The sequence below is a fragment of the Mesoplodon densirostris genome, chromosome 18 (genome assembly GCF_025265405.1).
Source record: "Mesoplodon densirostris isolate mMesDen1 chromosome 18, mMesDen1 primary haplotype, whole genome shotgun sequence".
NCBI classification, from domain to species: Eukaryota; Metazoa; Chordata; class Mammalia; order Artiodactyla; family Ziphiidae; genus Mesoplodon; species Mesoplodon densirostris.
This window is the reverse complement of record NC_082678.1, coordinates 39,578,940-39,585,691: the sequence shown is the minus strand read 5'-3', so window position 1 is coordinate 39,585,691 and position 6,752 is coordinate 39,578,940.

Sequence of the window (6,752 nt, the reverse complement as noted above, 5' to 3'; positions counted from 1 at the left end):
CCCCGCGTCAATTCTTTCCGGAAATCTTCCCTCGCCTGGGCGGGACTTCTGGGAGCGCAGGACCGGAAAAGACAATGCCAGCCAGAAACCAGGTCCTCGGAGTGGAGTTGGCTGAGGGGTGATCGACCCGTCCCCACCGACTCCGAGGTGTCCCCTTAGACAAGTTACCCCTTTGTGGTTGTTTTTAGGATTAAATGTGAGGAGATAAACTAGAGCTTTACCACAGAAGTTTTGCTAATTTTATTTCCAGTGTAATTCGCATGAATACACGTTTCAGATGTTTTTACTGGCTTGTGGAAAGAAAAGCAAGAAGAGGGGTTAAGAGAACAAGCTCTGGAACAAGCGAGTCCTGGGTCTCTTATTAGTTGAGTGATCTTGACCTCTCTGAGCTTGTTTCCTTATCTGTCAAGTGGGGATAGTCACAGTATTCACTTCATAAGTTTTTTTAGAATTAAATCACCTAATAATATATTTTTATTATCAAAATTATTTTAATGATTTATAAGCTGAACATCCTCCTTTAATTTTTTTTTAATTGGGATATAGTTGTTTTACAGTGTTGTGTTAGTTTCTACTGGACAGCAAAGTGGAGTTCCCTGTGCTGTACAGCAGGTTCTCATTAGTTATCTATGTTATGTAAGTTAGTGTATATATGTCAATCCCAATCTCCCAATTCATCCCATCCCCCCTTCCCCCCTTGGTGTCCATACGTTTGTTCTCTACATCTGTGTCTCTATTTTTGCCTTGCAAACGTGTTCAGTTGTACCATTTTTCTAGATTCCAAATACATGCGTTAATATGTTTGTTTTTCTCTTTCTGACTTCACTCTGTATGACAGTCTCTAGGTCCATCCACGTCTCTACAATGACCCAATTTTGTTACTTTTTTTTTTTTTTTTCCCGGTACGCGGGCCTCTCACTGTTGTGGCCTCTCCCGTTGCGGAGCACAGGCTCCGGACGCGCAGGCTCAGCGGCCATGGCTCACGGGCCCAGCAGCTCCGCGGCATGTGGGATCTTCCCGGACCGGGGCACGAACCCGTATCCCCTGCATCGGCAGGCGGACTCTCTACCACTGCGCCACCAGGGAAGCCCCAAATATTTTTCATTTTTTTTTTTTTCGCGGTATGCGGGTCTCTCACTGTTGTGGCCTCTCCCGTTGCGGAGCACAGGCTCCGGACGCGCAGGCTCAGCGGCCATGGCTCACGGGCCCAGCCGCTCCGCGGCATGTGGGATCTTCCCAGACCTGGGCACGAACCCGTGTCCCCTGCATTGGCAGGCAGACTCTCAACCACTGCGCCACCAGGGAAGCCCCCCAATTTTGTTACTTTTAATGGCTGAGTAGTATTCCATTGTATATATGTACCACATCTTCTTTATCCATTCCTCTTTCGATGGGCATTTAGGTTGCTTCCATGACCTGGCTATTGTAAATAGTGCTGCAATGAACATTGGGGTGCATGTGTCTTTTTGAATTACGGTTTTCTCTGTGTATATGCCCAGTAGTGGGATTGCTGGGTCATATGGTAATTCTGTTTTTTAGTTTTTTAAGGAACCTCCATAGTGGCTGTTATCAATTTACATTCCCACCAACAGTATAGGAGGGTTCCCTTTTCTCCACACCCTCTCCAGCATTTGTTGTTTGTAGATTTCTGAATGATGCCCATTCTAACTGGTGTGAGGTGATACCTCATTGTAGTTTTGATTTGCATTTCTCTAATAATTAGTGATGTTGAGCAGCTTTTCATGTGCTTCTTGGCCATCTGTATGTTTTCTTTGGAGAAATGTCTATTTAGGTCTTCTGCCCATTTTTTGTAAATTACCTAATAATATACTGACAGCTCTTTGAGTGGCACTGCCACAGAACAGCCGCTCAATAAATGGTAGTAAAATTGAAAAGGAAATAAAATGTTTCAACCCGCATAAAATATATTTAAATAAGCTACGGTGGTTAAAGAAATGTTGACCAGGGACATCCTGGGGCAGATGGCCCAATACAGGCCTTTTGAAAACCAGAAAAAGACCTACTATCCCCTTACAAAGTGAATGAGGATTTGTCCCTGAGAGATCTCAATTAAACCACTAGAAATACAGGGAGCTTCCGTAAGTGGGATTGATCCTTTACTTGGAAGTTTCACTCAAATATGAAACTGGTTCTGTGGAAGATTACCACCCAACTGTGTAAAAAGCATATTTTGCACTTGAAGTAACCTTCCTCAAAAGGATCAGGAAAACTGCATTTCTGTGACTTTACACCTTTCACGGGCTTAAGCCCTGAAACGATGATGATACTACCATCCCATATTCAAAATAAATATTTGATCAACAAAATGAAAAGGCAGCCTACGGAATGAGAGAATATATGTGCAAATCATCTGATAAGGAGTTAATATCCAACATACATAAGGAACTCATACAACTTAATAGCAAAAAGCCAAATAATACGATTTTAAAATGAGTGTCTGAATAGACATCTTTCCAAAGAAGACATACAAATGCCCATCAGGGACATGAACAGGTGCTCAATATCACTAATCATTAGGGAAATGAAAATGAAAACCACAATGGGATATCACCACACTCGTCAGAATGGTTATTATCAAAAAGTTAAGAGATAACAAGTGTTGGCCAAGATGTGGAGAAAAGGGAACCCTGGTGCAGTGGTGCAGCCACTATGGAAAATAATATAGAGTTTCCTCAAAAAAGAATTAAAAAAAAAATAGATCTACCATATGATCCAGAAATTCCACTTCTGGGTATATATATGAAGGAAGTGAAATCACTATCCCAAAGAGTTATCTGCACCCCATGTAAATTACAGCATTATTTACAATAGCCAAGACATGGAAACAACCTAAGCGTCTATTAATGGACGAATGGATAAGAAAATGTGGTATACGTATACAATGCAAATTAGCCATATCAAATAAAGATTTGCAACATCATGGATGAAACTTGAGGGCATTATGCTAAATGAAATAAGTCAGAGAAAGACAAATGCTATACCATCTCACTTATATAGAAAATCTGAAAAACAAACAACAGGGCTTCCCTGGTGGCGCAGTGGTTGGGAGTCCACCTGCCGATGCAGGGGACACAGGTTCGTGCCCCGGTCCAGGAGGATCCCACATGCCGCGGAGCTGTTGGGCCCGTGAGCCATGGCCACTGAGCCTGCGCGTCCGGAGCCTGTGCTCCGCAACGGGAGAGGCCACAACGGTGAGAGGCCCGCGTACCGCATAAAAAAAAAAAAAAAAAAACTCATAGAAACAGAGTAAATTAGTGATTACCAGGGGCTGGGAGCATGGGGAAAATAGGTAAAGGTGGTCAAATTGTACAAACTTCTGGTTATAAGATGACTAAGCTCTGGGGATGTAATGTACAACATAGAGACTATAGTTAGCAATACTGTATTGTATGCTTGACAGTTACTAAGAGAGTAGATCTTAAAAGTTCTGACCACACACACACACAAAGGTAACTATGTGGTGATAGATACATTAATTAACCTTATGGTGGTAATCATTTTGCAATACATACTTATATCAAGTCATTACACTGTAAACCTTAAACTTACACGATGTTATATGTCAACCATAGCTCAATAAAGCTGGAGTAAAGACAGAGACAATACTAAACTTAAAAAAAAAGTTCAGAAGTGCGATAATATATTGATTTTTTTCCCCTTGGTGACTACTTTGATCCTTTTTAGAAAAAATTTAAATTCCACACAAAAAAATAAAATGTTGGTTCTATTTTACTAGTTCCCTAGGCTCATATCTGTCAGGTAATCCCAGAATGTTTATACCTTTAAATATAGGATGAATCACTTATATAAAGTATTTGTATAAAATTCTGAGATCTGGATGAAGAAATTAGGGAAGGCCTGGGTGCTTATCAGGTTGTTTTCAGGGCACAGTATGCCTTTCTGCAGTGATGCTCTGGGTCACATTTTATGCCTGGTCTATGAAGACAAAAGCTAGTCTGAGGTTATACTTGAATTAAATTCCTTGAGTACAGGGCTCTCTTGGTCTGGTTCTCTCCTGTATCATTAGCTCCTAGAACTGGGCCTGGCTTATGGCAGGCAATTAATATTAGGAAGTTAGGAAGAACCCAGTAACTTAAATCAGACTGTGGCCTTGCAGTTAAACAGGGCCCAAAATTCAATCAGGACACCAAAGATGGTGTTATCAGAGGGAGGAGTCTGACTGGTACGTTCAAAAGGGCACATCAGAGAGTCAGAGACAGAAAAGTGACCCCAGACTTGCTGGAGTGGAGGGAGCCTGACATCAGGGCAGCAGGGAGAGAGGCAACGGAGAAAATGGGCTTTCAGAACGCAGTGACACCAGCAATTAACAGAATCCAACCACTTCCTCTTGCTTTGAGTCTCTTAATTGTCCGCTGCTGTGGGTGCAAACTACCTTCAAACCCAGTGGCTTGAAAACCATTTCAATCATTTTCTTGCCCACAGTTTTGCTCATTGGGGATGGCTCATCCCTTCCTCGCAGTGGCTACTAGGGCAGCTCCATGGTGGATGGAATATCCACCATGGCCTCACTTCCACGTTTGGGCTGTGAGCCAGGGTGCCTTGCTCCACTTCCACAAAGCCTCTCCCTCCCCGTAGATGGTTCTCATTCAGTATTCAGGTCAAGGTTTTTATATGGTGGTCAGTTTCCAAGTTTCACTGAAAATGAGACTTCAGGCTTGGAAGTCAAAGCAAGTCACAGCCAACACCCACTAAGGTACCACCATTTTTTAAATCTCTGGTGTATTTTTTTTAATATACAAGGAATGTTTAAAAAAAAAAAAGATGGCTCAGGCTGCATCAGGCTCTGAGAGACTGCAGCTCTGCCATAGTTAATGCCTCCCAGGCTTCATCCCATTTTATTAGGTTTTTTTGGTTGTGTTTTGTTTCTGTTTGTTTTTGGCCACGCTGTGTGGCATGCTGGATCTTAGTTCCCCAACTAGGGATCAAGCCTGTGCCCCCTACATTGGGAGCACGGAGTCTTAACCACTGGACCGCCAGGGAAGGCCCTTCATTCCTCTTTAGATACTGAGCATTAAGCAGTGTCTAAATTAGATATTAGACGGCGCACAGGAAACGTTTGCTGAGGGCATAGAGGCTCTGCCTAGTATTCGTTTGCTCAGGCCACCATAACAAAACACCACAGACTGGGGGACTTAAACAACAGAAATTAATTTTCTCACAGTTCTAGAGGCTGGAAGTCTGGGACCAAGGTGTCAGCAGGGCTGGTTTTTCCTGAGGCCTCTCTCCCTGGCCTGCAGACATCCACCTTCTCCCTGTGCCCTCACATGGCTTTTGCACTGTGCATCCCTGGTGTTTCTCTGTGTGTCCAAATGTCTTGGCTCCAGTCAGACTGGACTAGAGCCTACTGCCACGGCCTCATTTTAACTGAATCACCTCTTTAAAGGCCCTATCTTCAAATTCAGTCACATTCTGAGGTACTGGGGGTTAGGACTTCAACACATGAATTTGGGGGATGGACACAGTTCAGCCCCAAACAGCTCACTCCAGCCTCTCCTCCCCCAGCCCCTTTCTACTCAGGACCCCTCAGCTTTCCTGTGTCTGCTGGCCCTCGACCTTCAAGGGGAGAACTTTAAGGTCCCTCTTTTCCTGTGATCCCAGCTGGTAGCTCTGAACCAGAGTCTGAAATGAGGGGCTGGGGTCCTGCACAGATGCTTGCCCACAGGTAGAGAGGCCATGAGGCAACTCCCTGTCCACCTGATTGGAATATTCTTCCCAGTTGAGGGGCGCTAACCCCTCCCCCAGTCGGCAGGTGCTCTCAATGGACACCAGGCTGGAACACTTAAGCCTTCTAGATCCTCAGCGCACGTTTATTTATTTTTTAAAATATTTATTTATTTATTTGGCTGTGCCAGGTCCTTGTTGCCGCGTTTGGGATCTTTTAGTTGCAGCATGCGGGCTCTTAGTTGAGGCATGTGGGATCTAGCTCCCGGACCAGGGATATAACCCGGGAGCCCTGCATTGGGAGCGCGGAGTTTTAGCCACTGGACCACCAGGGAGGTCCCTCAGCGCACGTTTGGATCCATCCCACATCCTCCGTGGTGCATCTTCTGGGAGGCTCCCACCATCTACCTGCCCTGCGGCCCTTCCTCCAGGTCCCCGGGTCGCAGCCTGGCGGGTCCCCCCAGACTGGCCCCAGCCCAGGGCCGGGTCTCAGGGAAACGTCCCGAGGAGTGCGAGCGACTTCGCCACTAGAGGGCGCAGTGGCGCTGCAGTCAAGAGGAGTGCGGAACCTCCAAGGACGAGGCTCCTTCCTTCAGGGTCCGCTCCTTTCAGAGCTTATTTCTAGCGCTACCAAGCGCTGAGCACATTGTTGCCAATAAAAAACAAACAAACAAAAACACAGACAAAACCCCCCATATTTCACCGAGGAGCTTACAGGCGGAAGGCTGGCAAATGTGAACTGTAATAGCCCCCCTCCCTACACGCACACCAATTGATAATGAAACATGTCAAACGTTCTTTGAACACGCACTGCTTACATCCCGCTGTTAACATTGGCTGTACATGCTTTTTCACACATCTGTCCTCTGTCCATCCCTCCATCCATCGAACAGTCTGGGCTGTTTTTATGCCTGTCGAACAAAGCGAGGCATATTATTTTGAGATTGTTTTTTGGGTCTGACCTTCCCGCTTCAAGCGGCTGGCGAGCCCCCTTGAAAGTCGCAGCAGGGGGCTGTGGCCGGGATGAAGGCAAAAGTAGCCCCGGAGTC